This window comes from Arachis hypogaea, chromosome 19 (assembly GCF_003086295.3).
Source record: "Arachis hypogaea cultivar Tifrunner chromosome 19, arahy.Tifrunner.gnm2.J5K5, whole genome shotgun sequence".
NCBI lineage: Eukaryota > Viridiplantae > Streptophyta > Magnoliopsida > Fabales > Fabaceae > Arachis > Arachis hypogaea.
This window is the reverse complement of record NC_092054.1, coordinates 102,709,838-102,723,046: the sequence shown is the minus strand read 5'-3', so window position 1 is coordinate 102,723,046 and position 13,209 is coordinate 102,709,838. Positions and strand designations below refer to the sequence as shown.

The following is a 13,209-nucleotide window of genomic DNA, read 5'->3' as shown; positions in this document are numbered from 1 at the left end:
TGTGCTTAAGAACCCTGGACACCTCTAATTGGGGACTTTAGCAAAGCTGAGTCACAATCTGAAAAGGTTCACCCAATTATGTGTCTGTGGCATTTATGTATCCGGTGGTAATACTGGAAAACAAAGTTCTTAGGGCCACGGCCAAGACTCATAAAATAGCTGTGTTCAAGAATTATCATACTGAACTAGGAGAATCAATAACACTATCTGAACCCTGAGTTCCTATAGATGCCAATCATTCTGAATCTCAATGGATAGAGTGAGATGCCAAAACTATTCAAGAGGCAAAAAGCTATAAGTCCCGCTCATATGATTGAAGCTATGTTTCATTGATAGTTTGGAATTTATAGTATATTCTCTTCTTTTTATCCTACTTGATTTTCAGTTGCTTGGGGACAAGCAACAATTTAAGTTTGGAGTTGTGATGAGCAGATAATTTATACGCTTTTTGACATTGTTTTTAGTATGTTTTTAGTAGGATCTAGTTACTTTTAGGGATGTTTTCATTAGTTTTTATGTTAAATTCACATTTCTGGACTTTACTATGAGTTTGTGTGTTTTTCTATGATTTCAGGTATTTTCTGGCTAAAATTGAGGGGCTTGAGCAGAAATCAGATTCAGAGGTTGAAGAAGGACTGCTGATGCTGTTGGATTCTGACCTCCCTGCACTCAAAGTAGATTTTCTGGAGCTACAGAACTAGAAATGGCGCACTTCCAATTGCGTTGGAAAGTAGACATCCAGGGCTTTCCGGAAATGTATAATAGTTCATACTTTGGCCAAGAATATACGACGTAAACTGGCATTCAACGCCAGCTCTCTGACCAATTCTGGCGTCCAGCGCCAGAAAAGGATCCAAAACCAGAGTTGAACGCCAGAAATAGATCAAAACCTGGCGTTCAACTCCACAAATGGCCTCTGCATGTGCAACACTTAAAGCTCAGCCCAAGCACACACCAAGTGGGCCCCGGAAGTGGATTTATGCATCAATTACTTACTCATGTAAACCCTAGTAGCTAGTTTATTATAAATAGGAACTTTTACTACTGTATTAGACATCTTTGGTCTCAGTTTTAATCCATTGTTCATCTTAGGAGACTATTGATCACGTTTTAGGGGGCTGGCCATCTCGGCCATGCCTGGACCTTTCACTTATGTATTTTCATCGGTAGAGTTTCTACACTCTATAGATTAAGGTGTGGAGCTCTGCTGTTCCTCAAAGATTAATGCAAAGTACTACTGTTTTCTATTCAATTCATCTTATTTCGCTTTTAAGATATCCATTCGTACCCAAGAACATGATGAAGGTGATGATTATGTGGCGCTCATCATCATTATCCCTTATGAACGCGTGTCTGACAAACACTTCAGTTCTACATGCAACAAGCTAGAATGAATATCTCTTAGATCTCTTAATCGGAATCTTCGTGGTGTAAGCTAGAATGATGGCAGCATTCAAGAGAATCCGGAAAGTCTAAACCTTGTCTGTGGTATTCTGAGTAGGATTCAATGATTGAATGACTGTGACGAGCTTCAAACTCGCGATTGCTGGGCGTTAGTGACAGACGCAAAAGGAGGGTGAATCCTATTCCAGCATGATCGAGAACTGACAGATGATTAGCCGTGCTGTGACAGAGCATGTGAGCATATTTTTCACTGAGAGGAGGGGATGTAGCCACTGACAATGGTGATGCCCTTGCATAAAGCCAGCCATGGAAAGGAGTAAGACTGATTGGATGAAGATAGCAGGAAAGCAGAGGTTCAGAGGAACGAAAGCATCTCCATACGCTTATCTGAAACTCTCACCAATGATTTACTTAAGTATTTCTATCCTTATTTTATTATCTATTTTCGAAAACTCAATCACCATTTTATATCTGCCTGACTGAGATTTACAAGGTGACCATAGCTTGCTTCATACCAACAATCTCCGTGGGATTCGACCCTTACTCACGTAAGGTATTACTTGGACGACCCAGTGCACTTGTTGGTTAGTTGTATCGAAGTTGTGACAAATTATGAATGTGTAATCACGATTACGCGTACCAAGTTGCTCACGTTGCCAGGGATTATTTGAGCCTGGACATCACAATTTCGTGCACCAGTGCTGTATAAAAGATTCATTCAAGTATGTGTCAAAGTTGATTTGGAATTCATGAGCCTTGCATTATTAACTACTTTAAAAGCATATAAAACATGGGTTGCCTCCCATGAAGCGCTTCTTTAGCGTCACTAGCTTGACGTTCTGACTTTGTCAGGGTGGTTGGTAATGCTTCAAATCCTCCCCCCTTGCAGTAAATCTATCTCCATTGGCTTCATCAAGAATCTCCACATGTTCTAGGGAGAGAATTCTGTTGATGGTGAAAACTTTAGGTAGCTGAGATGGGATAGTGGAGAGATGAGATGGGATAACTGGGAAATAAGCTGAGATCACTTTATCTCCTGGAGAAAAATTCTCTGTAGGAATCTTCTTGTTCCTCCACCTCCTTGGTGCCTTCTTCTTTGTTTCTTTTACTGTTGCCCTACTCTTTGTGACCTCTTTTTCCAATGAAATTTTGTTGCTGGTCTCATATGACTCTGGTGGTTTAGGTTCCTTCTGGTTTTCTTTTTGCTGTGACAACTGTTGACTGTCTTGTTCATCAACCAAAAGGATTCCCAGGTGTACAGCTTGTGCTTCAATGCTTGTTTCTTCCACCAGTGCTTTGTCGTGTGATGAGCGGATAATTTATACGCTTTTTGACATTGTTTTTAGTATGTTTTTAGTAGGATCTAGTCACTTTTAGGGATGTTTTCATTAGTTTTTATGTTAAATTCACATTTCTGGACTTTACTATGAGTTTATATGTTTTTCTGTGATTTCAGGTATTTTCTGGCTGAAATTGAGGGACTTGAGCAAAAATCAGATTCAGAGGTTGAAGAAGGACTGCTGATGCTGTTGGATTCTGACCTCCCTGCACTCAAAGTGAATTTTCTGGAGCTACAGAACTCTAAATGACGCGCTTCCAATTGCGTTGGAAAGTAGACATCCAGGGCTTTCCAGTAATGTATAATAGTCTATACTTTGGCCAAGAATAGACGACGCAAACTGGCGTTCAATGCCAGCTTTCTGCCCAAATCTGGCGTCCAGCGCCAGAAAAGGATCCAAAACCAGAGTTGAACGCCCAAACTGGCACAAAAGCTGGTGTTCAACTCCAAGAAGGACCTCTACACGTGCAACACTCGAAGCTCAGCCCAAGCACACACCAAGTGGGCCCCAGAAGTGGATTTATGCATCAATTACTTACTCTTGTAAACCCTAGTAGCTAGTTTATTATAAATAGGACATTTCACTATTGTATTTGACATCCGGGATTGTATTTTGATCCTGTGATCTCGTTTTGGGGGCTGGCCATTCGGCCATGCCTGGACCTTTCACTTATGTATTTTTAACGGTAGAGTTTCTACACTCCATAGATTAAGGTGTGGAGCTCTGCTGTTCCTCAAAGATTAATGCAAAGTACTACTGTTTTCTATTGAACTCATCTTATTTCGCTTCTAAGATATTCATTCGCACTTCAACCTGAATGTGATGAACGTGACAATCATCGTTATTCCCTATGAACACGTGCCTGACAACCACTTCCGTTCTACATTAGAATTGAATGAGTATCTCTTAGATCTCTTAATCGAAATCTTCGTGGCGTAAGCTAGAATGATGGCGGCATTCAAGAGAATCCAGAAGGTCTAAACCTTGTCTGTGGTATTCCGAGTAGGATTCAATGACTGAATGACTGTGACAAGCTCCAAACTCGCGATTGCCGGGCGTAGTGACAGACGCAAAATGATAGTAAATCCTATTCCAGCATGATCGAGAACCGACAGATGAATAGCCGTGCCGTGACAGGGTGCGTTGACCATTTTCACTGAGAGGATAAGATGAAGCCATTGACAAGGGTGATGCCTCCAGATGATTAGCCGTGCCGTGACAGGGCATTGGATCATTTTCCTGAGAGATGACCGAAAGTAGCCATTGACAGTGGTGATGTATCACATAAAGCCAGCCATGGAAAGGAGTAAGACTGATTGGATGAAGATAGCAGGAAAGCAGAGGTTCAGAGGAACGAAAGCATCTCCATTCGCTTATCTGAAATTCTCACCAATAAATTACATAAGTATTTCTATCCCTATTCTATTAATTATTATTCGAAAACACCATTATCAATTTATATCTGCCTAACTGAGATTTGCAAGGTGACCATAGCTTGCTTCATACCAACAATCTTCGTGGGATTCGACCCTTACTCACGTAAGGTATTACTTGGATGACCCAGTGCACTTGCTGGTTAGTTACACGGAGTTGTGAACCATGGTCTTGGCATCATGTTTTTGGCGCCATTTCCAGGGAAAGAAAGAGCAATGAATTTTACATAATTAAAGTGTAATCACGATTCCGCGTACCAAGTTTTTGGCGCCGTTGCCGGGGATTGTTTGAGTATGGACAACTGACGGTTCATCCTGTTGCTCAGATTAGGTAATTTTCTTTTTGTTTTCTTTTCAGAAATTTTCAAAAAATATTTCAAAAATTTCTCCTTTGTTTTCGAAAAAAAAAATAATAAAAATGTTTTCAAAAATATATTTTCAGAATTTTTAAGAATGAATTCTAGTGTTTCGTGAAGCATGTTGAAGCCTGGCTGGCTGTAAAGCCATGCCTCAATTCTTTTGGACTCAAGAGAAGAGCTTCTTTATCTTTCTTAGCAAATTGGCTGCTGAATGTAAAGTTCTGCTAAAGCTTGACTGGCTATTAAGCCATGTCTAACCCTCATATTGGAGCTTTAGACTAACATGGCAAGATTCTTGGAATTCATATTAAAACTTTTGGAATCCTTATTTTTTTTCTTTCAAAATGATTTTCAAAAATTTTAAAATAAATATACAAAAAAAATTAGAAAAGCATAAAAATAAAAAATATTTTATGTTTCTTGTTTGAGTCTTGAGTCATGTTATAAGTTTGGTGTCAATTGCATGTTCATCTTGCATGTTTTTCGAAAATTATCATGCATTCATAGTGTTCTTCATGATCTTCAAGTTGTTCTTGGTAAGTCTTCTTGTTTGATCTTTGCATTTGCATGTTTTGTGTCTTTTCTTATTTTTCATATGCATTCCTGAATTCTTAGTGCCTAAGCATTAAAGAATTCTAAGTTTGGTGTCTTGCATATCTTCTTTGTATTAAAAATTTTTCAAAAATGTATTCTTGATGTTCATCATGATCTTCATAGTGTTCTTGGTGTTCATCTTGACATTCATAGCATTCTTGCATGCATTCATTGTTTTGATCTAAAAATCTCATGCATTGCATCATTTTCATGTTTTTCTCTCTCATCATTAAAAATTCAAAAATAAAAAAAATATCTTTTCCTTTTTCTCTCTTAAAATTTCGAAAATTAGATTTGACTTTTTCAAAAATTTTTAAAAATCTAGTTGTTTTTATGAGTCAAATCAAATTTTCAATTTAAAAATCTCATCTTTTTCAAAATCTTTTTCAAAAATCAAATCTTTTTCATTTTTCTTAGTTATTTTCGAAAATTTTAAAAATATTTTTCAAAAATCTTTTTTCTTATTTTTATATCAAATTTTCGAAAATAACAATAACAATTAATGTTTTGATTCAAAAAATTTCAAGTTTGTTACTTACTTGTTAAGAAAGATTCAAACTTTAAGTTCTAGAATCATATCTTGTGATTTCTTGTGAATCAAGTCAGTAATTGTGATTTTAAAAATCAAATCTTTTTCAAAACTAATTTTAATCATATATTTTCAAAAATATCTTCTTATCTTATCCTTTTCAAAAATTTGATTTCAAAATATCTTTTCTAACTTCTTATCTTCTTATCTTTTCAAAATTGATTTTCAAAATTTGTTTCAACTAACTAACTAACTTTTTGTTTGTTTCCTATCTTTTTCAAAACCACCTAACTAACTCTCTCTCTCTCTCTAATTTTCAAAAATATCCTCCCCCTTTTTCAAAATTTCTTTTTAATTAACTAATTATTTTATTTTTTATTTGAATTTTCGAAAAACTACTAACATTTTTCAAAAACTATTTTCGAAAATTACTAACCCTTTTTCAAAAATTATTTTCGAAAATTTCCTTCGCTCTCATCTCCTTCTATTTGTTTATTCATCTACTAACATCTCTCCCTTACTTACAAAAAAAAAAAGAGAGGATCTCTATTATTATTATTTTTCTGTGCCCTCTTCTTTGTCATATGAGCAGGAGCAAGGACAAGAATATTCTTGTTAAAGCAGATCCAGAACCTGAAAGGACTCTGAAGAGGAAATTAAGAAAAGCTGAATTACAATAAACCAGCAAGCACCTGTCAGAAATTATCAAACAGGAAAAGAAGATGGCAGCTGAAAATAATAATAATGCAAGGAGAATGCTTGGTGACTTTACTGCACCTAATTTCAATTTACATGGAAGAAGCATCTCCATCCCTGCCATTGGAGCAAACAATTTTTAGCTGAAACCTCAGTTAGTTTCTCTAATGCAGCAGAACTGCAAGTTTCATGGACTTCCATCCGAAGATCCTTTTCAGTTCTTAACTGAATTTTTGCATATCTGTGATACTGTAAAGACTAATGGAGTAGATCCTGAAGTCTACAGGCTCATGCTTTTCCCTTTTGCTGTAAGAGACAGAGCTAGAGTGTGGTTGGACTCTCAACCCAAAGACAGCCTGATCTCTTGGGATAAGCTGGTCACGGCTTTCTTAGCCAAGTTCTTTCCTCCTCAAAAGCTGAGCAAGCTTAGAGTGGATGTTCAGACCTTCAGACAGAAAGAAGGTGAATCCCTCTATGAAGCTTGGGAAAGATACAAACAGTTGACCAAAAAGTGTCCTTCTGACATGCTTTCAGAATGGACCATCCTGGATATATTCTATGATGGTCTGTTTGAGTTATCAAAGATGTCATTGGATACTTCTGCAGGTGAATCTATTCACCTAAAGAAAATGCCTGCAGAAGCTCAAGAACTCATTGACATGGTTACTAATAACCAGTTCATGTACACTTCTGAGAGGAATCCTGTGAATAATGGGACACCTATGAAGAAGGGAGTTCTTGAAATTGATACTCTGAATGCCATATTGGCTCAGAATAAAATATTGACTGAGCAAGTCAATATGATTTCTCAGAGTCTGAATGGAATGCAAGCTGCATCCAACAGTACTCAAGAGGCTTCTTATGCAGAAGAAGCTTATGATCCTGAAAACCCTGCAATAGCAGAGGTAAATTACATGGGTGAACCTTATAGAAACACCTATAATCCATCATGGAGAAATCATCCAAATTTCTCATGGAAGGATCAAAAGCCTCAACAAGGCTTTAATAATGGTGGAAGAAACAGGTTTAACAATAATAAACCTTTTCCATCATCCACTCAGCAATAGACAGAGAACTCTGAAAAAAATGCTTCTAATTTAGCAAATCTAGTCTCTGATCTATCTAAGGCCACTGTAAGTTTCATGAATGAAACAAGGTCTTCCATTAGAAATTTGGAAGCACAAGTGGGCCAGCTGAGTAAAAGGATCACTGAAATCCCTCCTAGTACTCTCCCAAGCAATACAGAAGAGAATCCAAAAGGAGAGTGCAAGGCCATTGACATAAGCACCATGGCCGAACCTGTAAGGGAAGGAGAGGACGTGAATCCCAAGGAGGAAGACCTCCTGGGACGTCCAGTGATCAATAAGGAGCTTCCTTCTGAGGAACCAAAGGACTCTGAGGCTCATCTAGAGACTATAGAGATTCCATTGAACCTCCTTATGCCATTCATGAGCTCTGATGAGTATTACTCTTCTGAAGAGAATGAGGATGTTACTGAAGAGCAAACTGCCAAGTTTCTTGGTGCAATCATGAAGCTAAATGCCAAATTATTTGGCATTGATACTTGGGAAGTTGAACCTCCCTTGTTCATCAATGAACTAAGTGATCTGGATCAACTGACATTGCCTCAGAAGAAACAAGATCCTGGAAAGTTCATAATACCTTGTACCATAGGCACCATGATCTTTAAGGCTCTGTGTGACCTTGGTTCAGGGATAAACCTCATGCCCCTCTTTGTAATAGAGAAACTGGGAATCTATCGGGTACAAGCTGCTAGAATCTCATTAGAGATGGCAGATAATTCAAGAAAACAGGCTTATGGACAAGTAGAGGACATGTTAGTAAAGGTTGAAGGCCTTTACATCCCTGCTGATTTCATAGTCCTGGATACTGGAAAGGAAGAGGATGAATCCATCATCCTAGGAAGACCTTTCCTAGCCACAGCAAGAGCTGTGATTGATGTGGACAGAGGAGAATTGATCCTTCAATTAAATAAGGAAAACCTTGTGTTTACAACTCAAGGATCTCTCTCTGCATCCATGGAGAGGAAGCAGAAAGAGCTTCTCTCAAAGCAGAGTCAAACAAAGCCCCCACAGTCAAACTCTAAGTTTGGTGTTGGGAGGCCACAACCAAACTCTAAGTTTGGTGTTGAACTCCCATATCCAAACTCTAAGTTTGGTGTTGGAGAGTCTCAACAAAGCTCTGCACATCTGTGAGGCTCCATGAGAGCCCACTGTCAAGCTACTGACATTAAAGAAGCGCTTGTTGGGAGGCAACGCAATTTTTATCTAACTATATTTTTCTTAGTTATATGTCTTTATAGGTTCATGATCATGTGGAGTCACAAAATAAATATAAAAATTGAAAATGGAATCAAAAACAGCAGAAGAAAAATCACACCCTGGAGGAAGCATCTGCCTGGCGTTCAACGCTAGAACAGAGCATGGTTCTGGCGCTGAACGCCCAAAATGGGCAGCATCCTGGCGCTGAACGCCCAGAACAAGCATGGTTCTGGCGTTCAACGCCAGAAATGGCAACAAATGGGCGTTGAACGCCCAAAATGGGCACCAACCTGGCGCTGAACGCCCAGAGTTGTGTGCAAGGGCATTTTACATGCCTAAATTGGTGCAGGGATGTAAATGCCTTGACACCTCAGGATCTGTGGACGCCACAGGATCATCTCAGGATCTGTGGACTGATGCCAAGGCATCTTAGGCTAGTTTCACTAGCATTTTTCTGTTAGTTTTAGTTGTTTTATGCATTTTCTTGAGCTTAAAGTAACCAAGAATGGTTAAATGAATAACAAAGCAATGAACCATCCAAACAGTATGATTTTTGATGCAAATTCCATGAGTTTTTAGTTATATTACTTGAATGCTATGAATGGAAGATTTCTCATGAAATTTTGCAAGACTTTGATGCAATTGTTTGGATGATTTCAGGGAAGAAGAGGCTAGGCAAGGAAGCAACAAAATCAATAAAGGAAGCTTGAATATCACATGTGGAGTTTAAGTTCCAGTTTAAGCTTAAACTGGAACTTAAACTACCAAATCATATAATGCTGGAAATGGCGTTTAAGTTCCAGTTTAAGCCTAAACTGGAGCTTAAACGCCAGAATCATGAAGGCTAAGAAATGCTGGAACTGGCGTTTAACCTCCAGTTTAACCTTAAACTGGAAGTTAAACGCCAGAATGAGAATTTCACCAAGGGAGCATTTCCACGTTTAAGCTCCAGTTTAACCTTAAACTGGAGCTTAAACGTGTTCGACACAACTCTCACCAGGAAGCATTTCCACGTTTAACCTCCAGTTTAACCTTAAACTGGAGGTTAAACGCCAGAAGTAAGAAAGGCACCAGGAGCATTTCCACGTTTAAGCTCCAGTTTAACCTTAAACTGGAGCTTAAACGTGTTCGACTATTTCCCTCCTCCAGGGTTGCTTTCTCATTTCCACGTTTAAGCTTCAGTTTAACCTTAAACTGAAGCTTAAACGTGTTCGACCCAATTGCTCCTCCAGGGTTGCTTTCTTCATTTCCACGTTTAAGCTTCAGTTTAACCTTAAACTGAAGCTTAAACGTGTTCGACATTTCACACTCCTGGGTGGCTTTCTTCCATTTCCACGTTTAAGTTTCAGTTTAACCTTAAACTGAAACTTAAACTTCAACTTAAACGCCACTTTTTGAAAGGGGTTTCTGGGCCAAATATATTGAAGTTTAAGTTAGCATTTGAGCACAAACATTAACTTGAACATATTATGGTATGAAACCCAATTGAATGTCATGGTTTATGGGATTGGGCCTGAAGGATTGATGAGTCTGGAGCTTTAATTTGTTGAGTCTTGTGTCATTACTTGTTTATCACTAAGTTTGCTCAATGAATGTTACAGAATTGGATCACAGCCTCATCAGGATTATGGACCATAAACCCAAAGCAAAAGGAATTCAGGGAAAGGCCTCAAAGCCCAAGAAACACAACAAAAGCTCAATTTAGAAAGTGTATAAATAGGATAGAATTTAAGTTAGTGGGGAGAGTTTTACAGAGGGGAACTTTGGATCATTTTCTTTTAGTTTTGTAATTGAATTCAGAGCTATGACTCACTAAACCCCTTTCATTGGGTTAGGGAGCTCTATTGTAATTCAATGAATCAATAATAGTTTTATCTTCTTCTTCAATCTTTTCTCTTGAATTTTGTTAGAAAGCTTCTCGATCTAATTCCATTGGGTAGTTGTCTTGGGAAAGAAACTACCCATAATTGGAATCCTTCGGAACCTTGGGAAAGGAATGGAGGATTCATGCTAGAGAAGCTTTCTCACAGTGAATTGGATTGGGGTTTGGATGGATATTGTGACATGTAATCCTACCAAATTGTGGTTCATGAAACTGTGTGGTATAATCAGTGATCGAGCATCATCTCTTCTTATGAACATTTAAACCAAGGGATTGGGAATTTGTTTGTTTTTAGAGAGAATTGGTGAGCCAAGGGATTGGGATCCAATCATATAAGATTGCCAAGCAAAATTCAATGAATGCATTGGTTGAGGAAGGGATAAAAGTTGTTTTGATTCGGAGATCTCAATATCTCCTAACACCCAATGAACTCCCCATTTCTGATTTACCACTTTCTCTTTACATTCTGCAATTAAATTCATGCAATCACCCCCATCCCTTTTAATTTCAGCAATTTAGCTTCTCGCTCTTTAATTCATGCAATTTTACATTCCGCAATTCTCATCTAAATCTTGATTCCGCTCAACTAGAACATACTTCTAATCCGAATTGCTCACTCAACCAATCCTTGTGGGATTTGACCTCACTCTATTGTGAGTTTTTACTTGACGATAATCGGTGCACTTGCCGGAAGGAATTTTGCCGATCGTGCAATTTCCTAAATCGTAGCATAACAAGTTTATGCGCATCATGGACTCCACAGGATCATCTCAGGATCTGTGGACCCCACAGGATCCCCACCTACCTCATCATCTCTCTCTCCATTCATGATCATCCCTTCTGTTTTCCATTTACCACTCACATCCATACACCCACTATCTTCAAAATTCAACATCTCTCTCTCCCACCCATATGGCCGAATACACACATCCATCCATCTCCTTCATATCTTCTTCTTCTTCTTCTATTCTTTCTTCTTTTGCTCGAGGGCGAGCAACATTCTAAGTTTGGTGTGGTAAAAGCATAGCTTTTTTTGTTTTTTCCATAACCATTGATGGCACCTAAGGCCAGAGAAACCTCTAGAAAGAGGAAAGGGAAGACAAAAGCTTCCATCAAGGGTCTATAGCTCAGTGGTAGAACATTTGACTGCAAATCAAGAGATCCCTGAGATACCTCAGGGGATACATTTTCTTCCACACAATTATTGGAAGCAACTAAGGGTGGAACATCAAGAGCACTCCATCATCCTTCATGAAATAAGAGAAGATCAAAAAGCAATGAGGGAGGAGCAACAAAGACAAGGAAGAGACATAGAAGAGCTCAAGGACGTCATTGGTCCCTCAAGAAGGAAACGCCACCATCACTAAGGTGGATTCATTCCTTGCTCTTATTTCTTCTGTTTTTTGTTTTCTATGTTAAGTGCTTATCTATGTTTGTGTCTTCATTACATGATCATTAGTAGTTAGTAGCTTTGTCTTAAAGTTATGAATGTCCTATGAATCCATCACCTCTCTTAAATGAAAAATATTTTAATTCAAAAGAACAAGAAGTACATGAGTTTTGAATTTATCCTTGAACTTAGCTTAATTATATTGATGTGGTGACAATGCTTCTTGTTTTCTGAATGAATGCTTGAACAGTGCATATGTCTTTTGAAGTTGTTGTTTAAGAATGTTAAATATGTTGGCTCTTGAAAGAATGATGACTAGGAGACATGTTATTTGATAATCTGAAAAATCATAAAAATGATTCTTGAAGCAAGAAAAAGCAGCAAAGAACAAAGCTTGCAGAAAAAAAAATAGGCGAAAAAAAAATAGAAAGAAAAAGCAAGCAGAAAAAGCCAAAAGCTCTTAAAACTAAGAGACAAGAGCAAAAAGCCAATAATCCTTAAAACCAAAAGGCAAGGGTAAATAAAAAGGATCCCAAGGCTTTGAGCATCAGTGGATAGGAGGGCCTAAAGGAATAAAATCCTGGTCTAAGCGGCTAAACCAAGCTGTCCCTAACCATGTGCTTGTGGCGTGAAGGTGTCAAGGGAAAACTTGAGACTGAGCGGTTAAAGTCAAGGCCAAAGCAAAAAAAAAAGAGTGTGCTTAAGAACCCTGGACACCTCTAATTGGGGACTTTAGCAAAGCTGAGTCACAATCTGAAAAGGTTCACCCAATTATGTGTCTGTGGCATTTATGTATCCGGTGGTAATACTGGAAAACAAAGTGCTTAGGGCCACGGCCAAGACTCATAAAATAGCTGTGTTCAAGAATCATCATACTGAACTAGGAGAATCAATAACACTATCTGAACTCTGAGTTTCTATAGATGCCAATCATTCTGAACCTCAATGGATAAAGTGAGATGCCAAAACTATTCAAGAGGCAAAAAGCTATAAGTCCCGCTCATCTGATTGGAGCTATGTTTCATTGATAGTTTGAAATTTATAGTATATTCTCTTCTTTTTATCCTATTTGATTTTCAGTTGCTTGGGGACAAGCAACAATTTAAGTTTGGTGTTGTGATGAGCGGATAATTTATACGCTTTTTGACATTGTTTTTAGTATGTTTTTAGTAGGATCTAGTTACTTTTAGGGATGTTTTCATTAGTTTTTATGTTAAATTCACATTTATGGACTTTACTATGAGTTTGTATGTTTTTCTGTGATTTCAGGTATTTTCTGGCTGAAATTGAGGGACTTGAG

General features: G+C 38.1%; 1 non-coding gene across 1 annotated transcript; it reads right to left on the bottom strand.

Annotated features, from left to right (window-relative positions):
• Positions 1-6,777: 6,777 nt before the first annotated feature.
• LOC112781307 (small nucleolar RNA R71) lies at positions 6,778-6,885 on the bottom strand. The gene has a single exon (XR_003192091.1). It is a non-coding gene; the product is annotated as a small nucleolar RNA R71 (small nucleolar RNA).
• Positions 6,886-13,209: the final 6,324 nt, after the last annotated feature.